Source organism: Bemisia tabaci, chromosome 2, assembly GCF_918797505.1.
Source record: "Bemisia tabaci chromosome 2, PGI_BMITA_v3".
Lineage (NCBI taxonomy): Eukaryota > Metazoa > Arthropoda > Insecta > Hemiptera > Aleyrodidae > Bemisia > Bemisia tabaci.
Genome location: NC_092794.1, coordinates 45,730,595 through 45,744,479, shown reverse-complemented (window position 1 = coordinate 45,744,479; position 13,885 = coordinate 45,730,595). Strand labels below are relative to the sequence as shown.

The following is a 13,885-nucleotide window of genomic DNA, read 5'->3' as shown; positions in this document are numbered from 1 at the left end:
GAAAGTAGAGTCTATTTGGACCGAGTTTATCAGAAAGGAACCACACTTTTCGAAAAAATTGAGTTAAGAATGTTTTTGAGTTCCACCAGCCGTTTATTTTCTTCGACCAAAATCTTAAAGCAGGAAAACAGAAAAGAGGGGTTGATGCTTATTTTCTACATCGAGCCTTATGCAGGAGTAAAACTTCAACCCCCTTTTTCTCAGTTTCAACTCAATGTGGGTTGTGGTCCCTTTTCGATGAACCCTGTCCAATTTATACTCTACAAGTTTTGCAATACATGCTGAGACCCACCCCTCGTGGACTTCGTGAATATCCTTTAAAGTAGAAAAAATCGAGCGAAATCAGAAAGGTAAACATAACGAACGGCCAGGCGATAATCCCTCACGTGTGCCCCAAAACCGTGCCCCCCGTGCGCCGTGTCACCATCAGTTTCGAGTCGAGGCTCCCGGGTTTTCCGAGTCTTATCCTCGGAATATTCTCCAGGGAAGCTTTCCTATTTTTCGAGGGCGTCAATGTATCACTAAACGTGGTGAGAATCTAAGCACCGTTGGCGGCGTAGGTCATTTTATCTCATCAACATTTCCTTCAGAGCACGTTCAACATGTACATAGTGTAGTAGGCTAACAATTCATAGCGTTGCCTTTTGCTTACGACGAAAAATAGGGGCCCCAATATGAACACTGTAGAAGAAACAGCAACAATAATTCTGCCGTGCTTAGGAAAAATGCCGTATGAACATTCGAAAGTTGCCAAACTTCCTCCAATGAAATATTTATTTTTGAGGAGTCATGAATATTTTTCTTGATAATTTCAAATAATTTAGATCTAATTGTGAACGAAATTCTCTTAAGAAGTGAACGGAAAATATTCACTAGTACTCCTGAAAATTCGTATTTAATGAAAAGAAATACGGCAACTGAAGATGGTTCATGCGACGTTCTCTCTTAGCACTGCAGAATTGGACCGCACAGTATTTTGCAATTTCAAACTGCAATTCCTGTCTTAGTGTAGAAACAACGTGTGTACCTTTAGTTTCCCTATGCACATAAGTGTTCTCATAAATGAGCTAAAAATTGTAGTTCCGAATCGCAAAATGTATAGTCAAATTCTTATTTATCTCCGTACACTGATCAAAATATTTGAGTTCTTGTGTTACTTTTGATTAATATAGGAAGTGAAACACAAACCTTGTGTTGATTTTGGTACAGTTTGCAGAGAATGTAGCACAGAAAACAATAGAGCAGGGTGTCTACAAGTCCGAAATTTCCGGAAAAGCCGGAAATAGTACTGATTTCTTAATGGCGGTCCGGAAGTACTGAAAAAGTGCGGAAATTTCACAAAAAGGTCCGGAATTTTTTTAATTTTTTAATTTTTTTTCATTTTTGTCGCAATTTCAAATTTTTGAAATTTTTCGAATTTCGTCAAATTAAGATACCGAAAAAGTACGGAATTTTTCTGTTGGAGGAGGTACTGAATTTCTTGAGAATGCACTGAAAAAGTACTGTAAAAGTACTTACTATTTTTGATCAGCCTATTTCAGTAGACACCCTGTAGAGAGACTTGGAAAATGCACTACTTCGATTGCGACGTTTGTATCCACCCTTCGTTATCTATTATATCTCCTCAAGAAAACTAGCTGGCATTCTCTCTCGAAATTTTTAACCGAAGGCTTCGGTCATTTTGTGTTTTACTTCCGGTATTAACCAAATTTTGCATCAGGGGTGACGAGGTACCAAGGGAGTGGAAGGAGTCTTGGATCAAGGCCATCTACAAAAAGAAGGGAAGGAAGGACGACTGTAACAACTACCGGGGGCTCTCAGTGACCGGGACAATAAGCAAAGTGTACGGGAAGATACTGAAAGCGAAGATCGAGGACGAATGGCAGGATCACGAAGCAGAGGAGCAGGCTGGTTTTAGAGCTGGCAGGTCTACGATAGATCACCTCTTTGTTATTGTCCAGGTCATTGAGAAGAAAATGGCCGTAGCTCAGGAACTGCATTTAATTTTTGTGGATCTCCAGAAGGCGTATGACAGCGTGCCGTTGGTGAAACTTTGGGAGGCCTTGGAAAAATCGAATTTTAACGGGGGGTTGATTGACGCTGTTAAGCGATTTTATAAAGGGAGTTTTACCAAAGTTAAGTGCCATGGGGGGTTGTCAGCGGGATTTTATGTGACTAAGGGTTTAAAACAGGGATGTTGTTTGTCGCCAACATTATTTAAAATTTATCTCGAGTGCGTGCTAAAAGAATGGAAAAAGAAATGCTCTGGTATGGGTGTCCCCTTGGGTGATCTCGAAACTCTGTTTACTCTGTGCTTTGCTGATGACCAGGTGGTGGTTGCTCAAGATCAAGATGACGCGGAATACATGATGCGCAAGCTAGTAGAAGAGTATCGGAAGTGGGGTCTGGAAGTCAGCATATCCAAATCTGAGAAGATGACTTTTGGCGGTGATCAGCAAAGCATTGAGTTGGAGGATGGGCAGCAGATCAAAGGCTGCGAGCACTTTAAGTACTTGGGAGTGCGGTTGACCCAGGATGGAAGGACGGATCAAGCTATCAGGGAAAGGAACACCTTAGCAAGGAAGGCTATAGCGATTTTAAATGGAATCCTCTGGGATCAGCGGATTTCCAAAGATAACAAGAGGAGGATATACAACGCTGTAGTCAAAAGTATATTAACATACGGATGTGAAGTTTGGCAGCTGAAGAAACGGACACAGGATATGCTAAGAGCAACGGAGATGGATTTCTGGAGAAGGTCAGCAGGAATTTCTAGGAGAGATCGGGTCCGTAATGATAGAGTGCGTCAGATAATGGAAGTCGAAAATGACATCGTGTTCGACGTCATGACCAAACAACTTGTTTGGTATGGTCATGTCAATAGGATGACGGAAGAGAGGCTGCCAAAAAAGATGCTTGATTGGGTTCCTCCTGGGAGGAGACGTAGGGGACGCCCAGTGAGAGGTTGGCGACAGGGGGTGTTAAATGAGATAAGAGATTGTCAACTCCCTGATGACCTGTGGGAAGACCGAGCTTTGTGGCGATTAGGCGTCGCACAGCGCCAAAGAGCGCTATAAAAGCGACTCATATATATATATTAACCAAATTTTTGCGTCGAATTTTTTCCCTGTGAACGCGGGGACTCCCTAGCTTTTTACCGCTATGTGGCATTTATGGCGGAAACTTACTCGCACAGATTTAGAGACAACTATGTAGGTTGGACCGGCGTCCCGTCCCAATCATACGGCTGCACGTTGTTGAATAATTCAACGGTTTCGTCATCAAGGATGCGGGTGCGGGAGGGTGGGCAGGGGGCGGAGGGGGGGGGGGGCGATTCGGGGGAGTTAGCATTCGTGTCCGGCCGTGTGTCCAACTGTATTGAGATAAGAAAATGATGAAAATTAATTGTCTCGTCGGAAATATTCGCGCTGCGTCGTTCGAGTTTATCCGCCAAGCATCATAAATCAGGATTCTTGCCCCGATACAATTTCGCAGAGTGTATACAGGGTGTTCTCTGCCGTGGTAAGGAAGAACGCCGTATGAGCCATCTGGCGTTGCCAAATTTCTTTCGAAAAACAACAATTTTTTAGGAAAATTTGTGAATATTTCCCCTCTGATTTTTTGAAGGATTTTGTTCGAAGTGTGATCTGAAAAGTCTGTTAATTTGAGACAAATATTCATGATTTTGTTCTTCATAAATGGATATTTTCTGAGCGGAAATTTGGCAACATTCGAATGCTCATACGACGTTTTTCCTCAGCATGGCAGTATTCTGGTCGCGAGCTCACATGGAATGAAAGTTGTGGCAAGAAACTAAATATTCTGGGACCCTAGATCTGCATGCGTTACAAAGAATATCCCATTTGTTTCGATTTTTTTTCTGTTAGAATTTATTTATTTATTTGTGTTAGCTGAATTTCGCGTTGCTTAATTTTGCAATATTTTGTGACAAGGAACGAATATTTTAGGCTCATTTAGAAATAACGTACGTGCTGAATTGCTCCTACGCAGAAAAAATCATCTCCTTCTTCAACTTCTTCCTCTTGTTTTACTTTTAGTCTTCCTAGCTTTCCTCGTTTTCTTCTTGCTTTTTCGTTGCCCTCCTTCTTTCATTTTTTCTCCATTTGCTTCTTCTCTTTTTATCATTCCTCCCCATTCCGCTTCTTCCACTACTCTCTCCTTTTATTCTTCTTTTTTTCGCTCTATTTTTCTATTCTTTTTTCTGTCCTGCCCTGTTTCCCTTCTTTTCTCTTGCCCGTTCTCCAAAACTGATCGGTCCTTTTATGGATGATTCAGTGATGCGGATAGCGTATACCAAGATAGTTCGAAGTTGTAACGGAACATCGAATTTTTGGCTCATTCGGTCGACCTTACTCGGAGGACCTTTACGAAAACTTTAGAGATCCATCTGACCTAAACTTCGGGTCCCACGCACGAAGTTTTTTTCTCCGTGAGGTATCAGTCTCATGATATTCGGCCCTTACTTTTTGGACATCCTGTATATCGTTTGGCCCCGGTCTAAGCGGTATACAACTCTCTATACGCAACTTACGATCGGCCGCTTTGAACTGCTCGCTGTGAGCTTTAACGCTTCCGCTTTAACGAGAACGGTTTGCCGGTGCCCGTTGGCCGTCTTTCCGGGAACAGTTCCTCGTTCGAATGGGGCACCCGTGGGTTGCTCAAGAGTTACGGCTTACGGCGCACAGTGCGGCGGAGGGCCATTGGCAAGATCGGACAAGACGTGGAAAATGTCTTTACAAAACGTAAAACCACTGGAAAAAAACACATTGGATCTAGAGTCCAGACTCTCGAAAACATTGACAAGAAAAAGGACTCTTGATTCAATCAGATTTAAGCTTAAATCGTAACGGAATCCGCTTAAATTAAGAGGCTTGGTTCTTGATTTAAGCTTAAATCTGATTGAATCAAGATTATTTTTTGGTGTCGATGTTCTTAAGAGTCTGAACTCTGGATCCAATGTGTTTTTTTTCCCAGTGTAGGTTGTAGGGTGCCGGTACATCCGAGCTTTAGAGAAAAGTTTGAAGCACCGATGAGAAAAAAGTTCGCTTCAATGGAAATTTTAAAGATCAATTTTGAGCAAACTACCCTACCGTTTAACCAATAAATTACACTGGTTAAAAAAGTAGCTTGGATCATGAGTCCAGACTCTTAAAAACATTGACTAGAAAAAATACTCTTGATTCAATCGGATTTTCCCTTGAATCGAAGAGCCAAGCCTCTTGATTTAAGCGGATTTTCATTTGAATCAAGAGAATTTCTCTTGTCAATGTTTTTAAGAGTCTGGACTCTATATCCAAGCTACTTTTTTTACCAGTGTATAGAAAAATTTTATCGTCCGCCGTGGTTCGATTTCAGAGGCATTAAATAAAAGAATCACACATTAATTTATTCTAAATACGTGAGGGCCCCCCCCCCCCCCCCCGGTGAGATCCGAGTGAGCTGGTGCGCCATTTGCTAAAATTGCCACTAGTGTACTAGAATTCTATCGGCAGGTTGAAATCAATATTCGCTCCCTATCGACTGAGCGCTTAATACATCGTAAAACGGAATCGGACATCCAATTGAAAAAAAAAAAAAAAAATAGTGAAGTTTCAACACAACCGAAAATAGGAGAAACGTATTCAGGCCTCGTTTTTCAACTTTCCTCCTGAACCTGTGTGACCCCTCATTGGTAGCTCAGACCAGAGCGTTGCGAGTTCACGTCTCACGCCATCGCGCCTTCAATTTGGCAGACGCAACACGGACATCCATCAAGCACGAATAGTTGTATCTCTGCGCCGTCGTCAACGCGCATCATTTCCCATTATCTATCTCCATGTTGTGTTGGTTCCGTTTTTAGTGTATTTTCCGAAGAAAATACACTATCGTTTTTATTTGTAGCGATGCTTAAAGGGCTACGTAAATAACACTGTTTTGTAAGGGAATCTTTATTTGAATCAGTGAGAACGAAAACAAACACACTCGGTAACTCGAAAATACTCAATTTCCATTAAAGACAGTTAATTTACATAAAAGTCATTGAACTTAGCGCGTCTGTTCCAACTTGGACATTTAAAGTGGCCATAAGTACTTATCTTTCAGCAGCAAAAATCTTTTTCTGAAACTAACTTCTTCACCTACTGTGCAGCTGTGTGTGTGTGTCTTAATTATTTTCATTTTTCGGAGTTAGTGTGTCTTCGTTCTCCCTGCGATTCATTTAACAAATACCAAAACAGTGCCGCACGGCTTCCGGCAAAATATTTATATCCGAGTACAAAAAGTATCTGAAATGCTCATTTACTTACGCCATTAAAAACAGATTTTGAGCCTATCGCTCCAGCATGATCTGTTCACTCCTTGGCAATCATAATCTACCGGAAAATCAACATCCCAAATTGTGTCGCTCGGGTCCTTTGGAAGAAAAAAATCCTTTTAATTTGCAGTTTTTGTCAAAATTTTCACGTACAACCTCGCCCCTCTGTGCGGCGGCCGTAGCCGAAGGCAGCGGAAATAAAAATTGGGGGCTTCGGGCTGACCGCGGTCCGCAGCCGCCATTGAATGGGTTCTCGGAAAGATTTACCGCTCCCGTGTGCTTACGTCTTACATTCATCATCACGTGGGAACTGTTGAAGTGCGAGCGCTCCTCCGCGCTAAAATTCATAAGAACCTACATCATTTTCCACGGCGGGAAGTCTGTAAGGCAGAGGAGGAAACGGATCTGAGCCATCGAAAACGGAAGTCTGTGAAGTCGGTTTCGCCTCGAAATGAAACCGCGTTAAATGGTAAAAGTTACATTTCGTGTAAAAACCGCTCTCACGTCCGTTTTCAGTAACCTGAGTTAAACCCTCTTCGAGCTGGCCAGAGGGCCAATTATTGAAATTGTGTGTTTTTCGAGCGGACATAGATGACATAGGTAGGTTTAATACTTACTTCAATAATTGCCTTACTTCAATAATTGCCTGAAACTTTGCAACGCTGTAACGGCATTTGTTATTATCCGATCTTAACCATCTTGAACTCGTTTTAATGGAAATTTTATGTACTTTAATTTAGAAAATAACTACTTTTGCCGTAATTTTCATAATATACGAGTTATTTCGGTTTTTTGGCGGAAAAACGCAAATTTCTGCCATTTTTTCAAGATGGTGGCTTTGGCTCGCCTCAGATCTTTTCGCAAATATGAAATTCGGATTCAGCGATGAAAAATACATAGGATTAATATATCTGAAAGTTTCCTCAGAAATTGTCTCTACTTTACCCCCTATTGACTGGACTATAATGGCGGAGCGTGATTGGTTGGCCATGTCTTGTCGTTTCTTTGTCGTGCCTTTGTCAGGTGGAATTCATGACCAGCTGAAGGCACCTCTTGAGTTTCTGACAGTATGTCGTCCATTCCACCTGACAAAGGCACGAAGAAGCAGCGATAAGACATGACCGACCAATCACGCTCCGCTATCTAACCCATGTCATCTATGTCCGCCCGGCAGACACAAAATTTCAGTAATCGGCCAGGAGGATGGAGTAACAGTGCATTTTTTTGAGGAGCTTGCCAAAACCGTTATAGTACGGGATTTAGCGCACGGAGACTCGGGCTCCCTAGGAGCAGGAAATTCAAACTTTCCGCTCGTATTGCCAAATGAAAATTACTAGATGGGTTGATCTTCAGCTTTCGCGGAATATATTATCCGGGCACGATCGATGTATTTCAACTTTTAACAATTTTTATGGATTATTTTGAAAAAACCGGAATTTCAGTCCGTAGGTAAATCATTAGAAATATTCGGACCGAAAATCACTTTCCAAAATTTGAAAACAAAGTCAAAAGTACTATTTCCATTTTAAAACTGACTCGAATCTATCGATATCAATGATTGATTGGAAAACAGCACTTTTGACTTTGTGTCTCATCTTTGGAAGATGATTTTCAGTATGGTTAATCCACGGACTGAAATTTCGATTTCCCCTGAATAATCCACCTACTCGCAAAGGTTAAAAAACGAAATATATCGAGCATGCCCTCCAAAATACATTCTGGAGCGCATATATATAGCAGAATATAGCGCAAAAGCTGTAGATCCACCTTAATATCTAGATTAAGAGTTAATTTCTGTAATTTTCGTCGCGCGGGTCGTGTTAGATCGTGTTGGATTGTGGAGGAAACATATCAGAATGCTTAAAATCGTACCCTCTCGCGGTTCATTAATCCCACCGTAGGCCTATATAGGTTATGCTCGACATGAGCCCGGTCGAAGTCGGGGGTTGGAGGGTTGTCGTGCCACACGGCCAGGGCCAAGGGGAGATCCGGGGCTCTTAAGTTTAGTTTAGGTCAATTTCCATTCGTCAGTCACCTCCTTTCACTCCTCTCCAGCCTCGCGAACCCCCCTCCCCGAACCTCCTCGAAATATGCCAACTGCCTGTGAACAATTACTCACCTCTCCCCGGATCGTCCCCGCCTTGTCACCGTGTCGCCGCCCCCTCCAAATCTCGCCGAAATCCCCGCGGATCCCTGGGAAGTGGGGGTAAGTTCGGCAACGCTGCGTATCGTTGCACGTCGCTTCAAATCCGCACAATTAATTACACTTCATTTCCCGCCGTTATTAAGGCGCCACTCACAATGGTCCCGAAATTGCGGTGAGGTTGCCTCGTGTGTCGCCGGATCCGCCAATTTTCAATCGGGGAGTTATCGATTCGACGAAGTGTATTGGCCACGGCCTCTCTGCGGTGGAAGGATGCGCAAATTTTGAAGTTTACAAACGAGACATTATCGATTGGTGATAATTCAGTTGCGCTTACTACCCTTGTTTTGGACGCCCGCCAAGGTGGCAAAATTTCATGAAAAATAAAATTTTGAAATTTCACGAGAAATATTTCATTAAATTTCTAAAATTCCTGAAATTACTGAAACATATTGAGAAATACCAGGTCTTTTTCATGTTTCGCAAAATGTAAAAATTGTGACTTTCCTCTATTTTTGTGTGGTTGAGTGCAGGTTGCATACTGCAGCCCCTGAAAACTATGAAATACAGCCTCGTGAAATTTCATGAAATATTTCACGGAAATTTTCTATCTTTCATTTCTCTCTTACGTTTCATGTCACCCAAACGCTCGCTGGTGTGATACTCGGACGAGGTATTTTTGCCCAAAAAAAGAAGAAGAAAAAGATAGCATTGTGTTTTTTGTAGGATCAATCAGGTTTTACATGGAGTGCATTAAGAAAATCAGCAACGCCTTCCGCACGCAAAACTTGTAAAGTAAACTTCCATATCGATGGTGAAACTATACAGAAATGTGCACTTCGGTTCGCGCGCTACAGATTTCCGGTCATACTTTATATTCTGCAGAGAAAACTATGAAGCGTCTTTTTTGAAAATGTCAGTGATTTTTCTTCTGTACCTGAAGATTAGTCTGTAAAAAGTTCAAGACATGATGTTGATTTGGTCTCCTTTAAAAAATAAAATAGAAGAGGAGATTTTGAAACACCTCAACCGAGATACTCATTTTTGCAGTCTCGCCGTCGATATGTTTTAAGGGTAACGTTGGTGTCAATAAACCCAAAATCTGATCACCGCGTCAACGATTATTGATGTCCAGCCCAGGTAGTAAAAATGTAAAACTATAGGCGTGAGCATGGTTTCAACGATCACAATGTCAACTAACAGAAAAATATATTTTTTACTAGTAAAATAAAGTCTTTAGCTAGGGTTAAGGTCACTCGTAAGTAAGCAAGGTTAAGTTGTGTAAGGTTGGGGAAGGTTTGGCTCAGCTAAGTTTGGTAAGGTTTGGGTTTAGGTAAGGTCAGGTTAGTAAACGTAAATAAAACAAGTAAAACAATACGTATATTTTAAAAGATGTTATAACAGGAAGTTTCAAGTTTTAAAGTTTTAGATTCGATAAAATAGATGCATTTTTAAGTGAGTTGTCAGCGATGCGGCGCGCTCTAGCAATCACTAATACAACCGTTTACGGCGAAACGAAGCGATCAACAGATTAAGATGTGCTCTACTGGGGGAGAATGACCTTGGCGTGCACTGCACGTAGCGACTCAAAAGCCGTGTGCACCGAGACACAATCTGCATTTTAATCAGAAGTCGTCTTCGCAGCAGGGGAAGGTTGCATCCGAGTCGCTTCATCTTAATTTTTGCGGAATTCTTCCGCAGAATTTCAGGGCAATCATAACTGACGTCGGAACAAACTTGTAAGTGACTACGGTCAACAACTTTCAATTTAACGCCACCAAACGGATGATTAAATAGGAAGGGGCACCTCCCCCCCCCCCCCCCCAGCCCAACCCCACACAGCTTCGCGGATCTCCCTGAGTTAGTTCCTTGATGAGCCGCAAAAATCATTAAAAATTAAACCGGTTGATCTTTTGAACGAATCGTGACAACAAATGAACATTTACATTGTTTATATGGGAGAATTCTCAACTTTTTAACGTAATATATTTTAAAGACACGTTGTCGATATTTCCAAAATCTGAATAGCGTCGGCTCGCCTAAGGACCGTCACTCGTCAATAGCCTCAAATTGGCTCAGTATAACAGTGGATTGATCTGTAACAAATAGGAAAATGTAGGGAGATGAGAGGATCACAGTTATGATTTCTCTGAGCGTCCAAGAGCCACAGCACATACAGTTTAAAATATCCGTGTTTAGTGTTACTCTGTGTTATCTTTTGCGTCAGAGCAACCCAAACCGTAGGTTACTCTGAGACATCGGGGCATGAAGAAAGTTTCCTGCGGAACCTGTGTACATCAGTGGCGTGGCGTGAATTGCGATATATCGATTGTTATGCCATTTAAACCCATGGAAAAGGATCGATAAACAGTGTGTTCGCAGCGAACACCTTAATAATCGATTCTTTACCATAGGTTTAAATGGCAATTCAATCGATACATCGCAAAGCACGCCACGCCACTGCTGTGCACATACTCTTGTAGCGAATTTTATTTAGAGGTTCGGTACTACTTCCGAGCCCGAACTTCCGAGCTGCCATTTTATTTGAGTTCGGAACTTCTGATTCGGTTATGAACGAATTGCAACGTTGGTGCATGATATGATGCTGGTACCACCTCCCGAGAAGGTTGTAAAAAAAAGTTCGACCGATCGAAAACCAACGGATTTAATTGGTCGAATCTGGTTATTCAGATGTTCGATGCGAGCTTCCACCCTGTTTATCGATCCTTTTCCAACGGTTAAAATGACCGATCAATCGAAACAAGCGGGAAAGTTCTAAAACTGTCGTATTAGAAAAGCGCTCAGGTGTTAGTCAATGTATTTAGTGAAGAAAGGACGTATAAACTCCGTCGACTTGGCTGGGAAATGGAAATAAAGCATCAGCTGATAGCAAACAAAGGTTACCAAGGAAACCGTAAACGCGCATTTTTGTTTCCCGAAAATGAGCTCACCGTTGAGCTCATCAGGCGCGTTTTTTTAGGCTTCTTTTGAGTTCAACGATCAATTTCGATAAGAATTACTCTACCGCTAAGAAATTTTCTTATAGACAAACGATCGAAACTACCTGCGCATTACGTTAAGAGCATAAAATGCAGTCTTCACAGCTTTATTTATTTTAAAACTGGACCCCCCCCCCCCCCCCAAAAGCCTACACATCGATGAGCTGGTGCGCCATTTAAACGCATTAGCACTAGTATACTGCTCAGAGGTTGCGACTTGTTGTGTGGCTAGCAGCGCATTGGATTCCCACCGATGCGATTCAGATACTTTTTCTTACTGTGAGTAGACACGATGATTGGTTCACTATCAATTAAAACCATCTTTTTGCGTATAGCTCTCGATTTGGGAGTATGAAGTACTCTTGTAGACATTACCATTAAACTTTTCCCGGTATCCGATGATCCTGCTCTCATAGTCGTTGCTTCGCAAACAAAAAGAAGCGTCAACTGAATGTCATGCTGTCACAGACATGCGCTCTAAAGATCATCGCAAGAGTCAGGAAGACTAACTGCATCCTTTACAGTAAGAAATTCGTCAAAAAGATCATGTAGATATAAACAAATGAATGATCTCCCCAACAAAAAAGCAGCCAGGATTCATAAGTCAAAGATAAAAGGAGATATCATAAAACCCGAGCGGTATGTGCTTTTGCCAGTTTTAGAGGAAATATTCATTTAATTTCATTTTCACCCGAAAATATGAACCATAGTTTTCGGAATGAACTCTACCTATTTTATACCGGCTCATCTCTTATAGCAGATCGTCGCGAGTTTACGTCTCACACCATCGCGCCTTCAATTTGGCAGACGCAATACGGACATGCATCAAGTACGAATAGTTGTATCTCTGTGCCGTCATCAACGCGCATCCTTTTCCTTCGCGCCTTCAATTTGGCAGACGCAACACGGACATCCATCAAGTACAAATAGTTGTATCTCTGCGCCGTCATCAATGCGCATCCTTTTCCTTCCTCTATTTCGTTGGCTCCGTTTTTCTTATTTGTAGTGATGCTTAAAGGACTGCGCAGCTGAAGCTAGGACGTCCTTTGATCTCCTTTTTTAGTGTATTTTTGACGCCTCCAAATTTTATGTTAAAACACACTTCTGGTGTCTGCAACGCTGCCAAGCATGTGTATTGTGCAACCAGGTTTTTTTTTCTATAATACTGACCTATTCAAATGCTCTGTTACAAAATTTACTATAGTAAAACCACGAATTCTTTTCATTTATAGGTGAAAGTGATTTTGCCTTAAAATAATTCATTTTTCTGCACATGGTACGCGAGGCTGCCCAGTTTCAGCCGCATTCCAAGTTTCAAGGCCGTATCAATAATAGGACTACACTCTGCAATTCGGGATTACAATATCTGGCTTAGTTTAGAAATAAGGTATGTAACATTTGTTTCTTTAAGTACGTAGGTGTTTTTAAGGATAAGCCAGAAATTGAATTTCCTAATTATTGCAGAATGAAGTCCAAGTGTTCCTCAATCCGCTACTTATACCTTGAGAGGTCCCATAGGATTTACGTTGTTATGAAGGAAGGTTCAAGGAAGCCTAAACGATAGCATCATTAAAAGGACAGCTTCTGCCAACCTGGAGCAAAATTAATTAGTATAACTCCGGAAAGAATCCTTATACGAGAGGTTACTTACAATGTTTGCTGCCACAAAATGTACGATATGCCGACGAAAACAAGTCATCTGAATTTATCTAAAAGGCTGTGTGAACCAACTTCAACATTTATATAATTTGTCGTGTATTTTGTTCTGTATGTGGTAACGTTTGTAGTGGCAAATCATTATATTCCGTTATAAGGAGCCATTCCCAGAGTTACATACTGAATTTCCGAGGTCGGCTAAAGTCTTTACTTTGATAATATTTTAAGGATATTTTTGTGCCTTCCTTGATCACAATGTAAACAACATGGGGTCCCCCGTAGGAAATGAGTTGTTTAAAGGACGGCCACGTATACGAACCTCATGGGCATTCTTACCAAAGACGCCCTAAATTTCTTTCTGTGGATTTAGACGTCCGTAGGACGGAGCTCGACTGATTTCTGGTCAACGTCGCAACCGTGGCTCTGTCAAGGTTGGTCGGTCCATGCAAATTGCAGAGCAGATATGATCGTCCCTCTAATGTTCGGCACCGGGATTGGAAAAAACCCTTGCAGCTCCGTAATCACCGTTGCCAACTTGATCAAAATTCCCTGTAAGCTTTTCTGACTTGGTCGTGTTAAAGAGGAGATATTTTCGGCAGCGGTGCCCATAATCCGGAGACATGAAGGGAAACAAAGTCGATGCAGATAAGCAAGGGCCGTGAGGCTCCCCCGGGGCCGGTTAAGAGGAGTATGGCTCCGTAGCATCGTACATGCCGCGGGCGGTCGCAGGACTTTCCAGGTCACAACCGCGCGGATCTTTTTAAGATCTTTGCA

At 41.9% G+C, this 13,885-nt stretch overlaps 1 protein-coding gene across 3 annotated transcripts in view; it reads left to right on the top strand.

Annotated features, from left to right (window-relative positions):
* Positions 1-13,885, top strand: part of LOC109040110 (uncharacterized) — a 237,468-nt gene that overhangs the window by 114,966 nt on the left and 108,617 nt on the right. The window contains exon 4 of one of the 3 annotated variants that reach the window (XM_072297399.1): positions 12,688-12,842. The exons of the other annotated variants lie outside the window; for them this stretch is intronic. The gene's annotated coding sequence lies outside the window, so the exon portion shown is untranslated. The remainder of the gene's footprint in view (positions 1-12,687; positions 12,843-13,885) is intronic. 3 annotated transcript variants of the gene reach the window in all.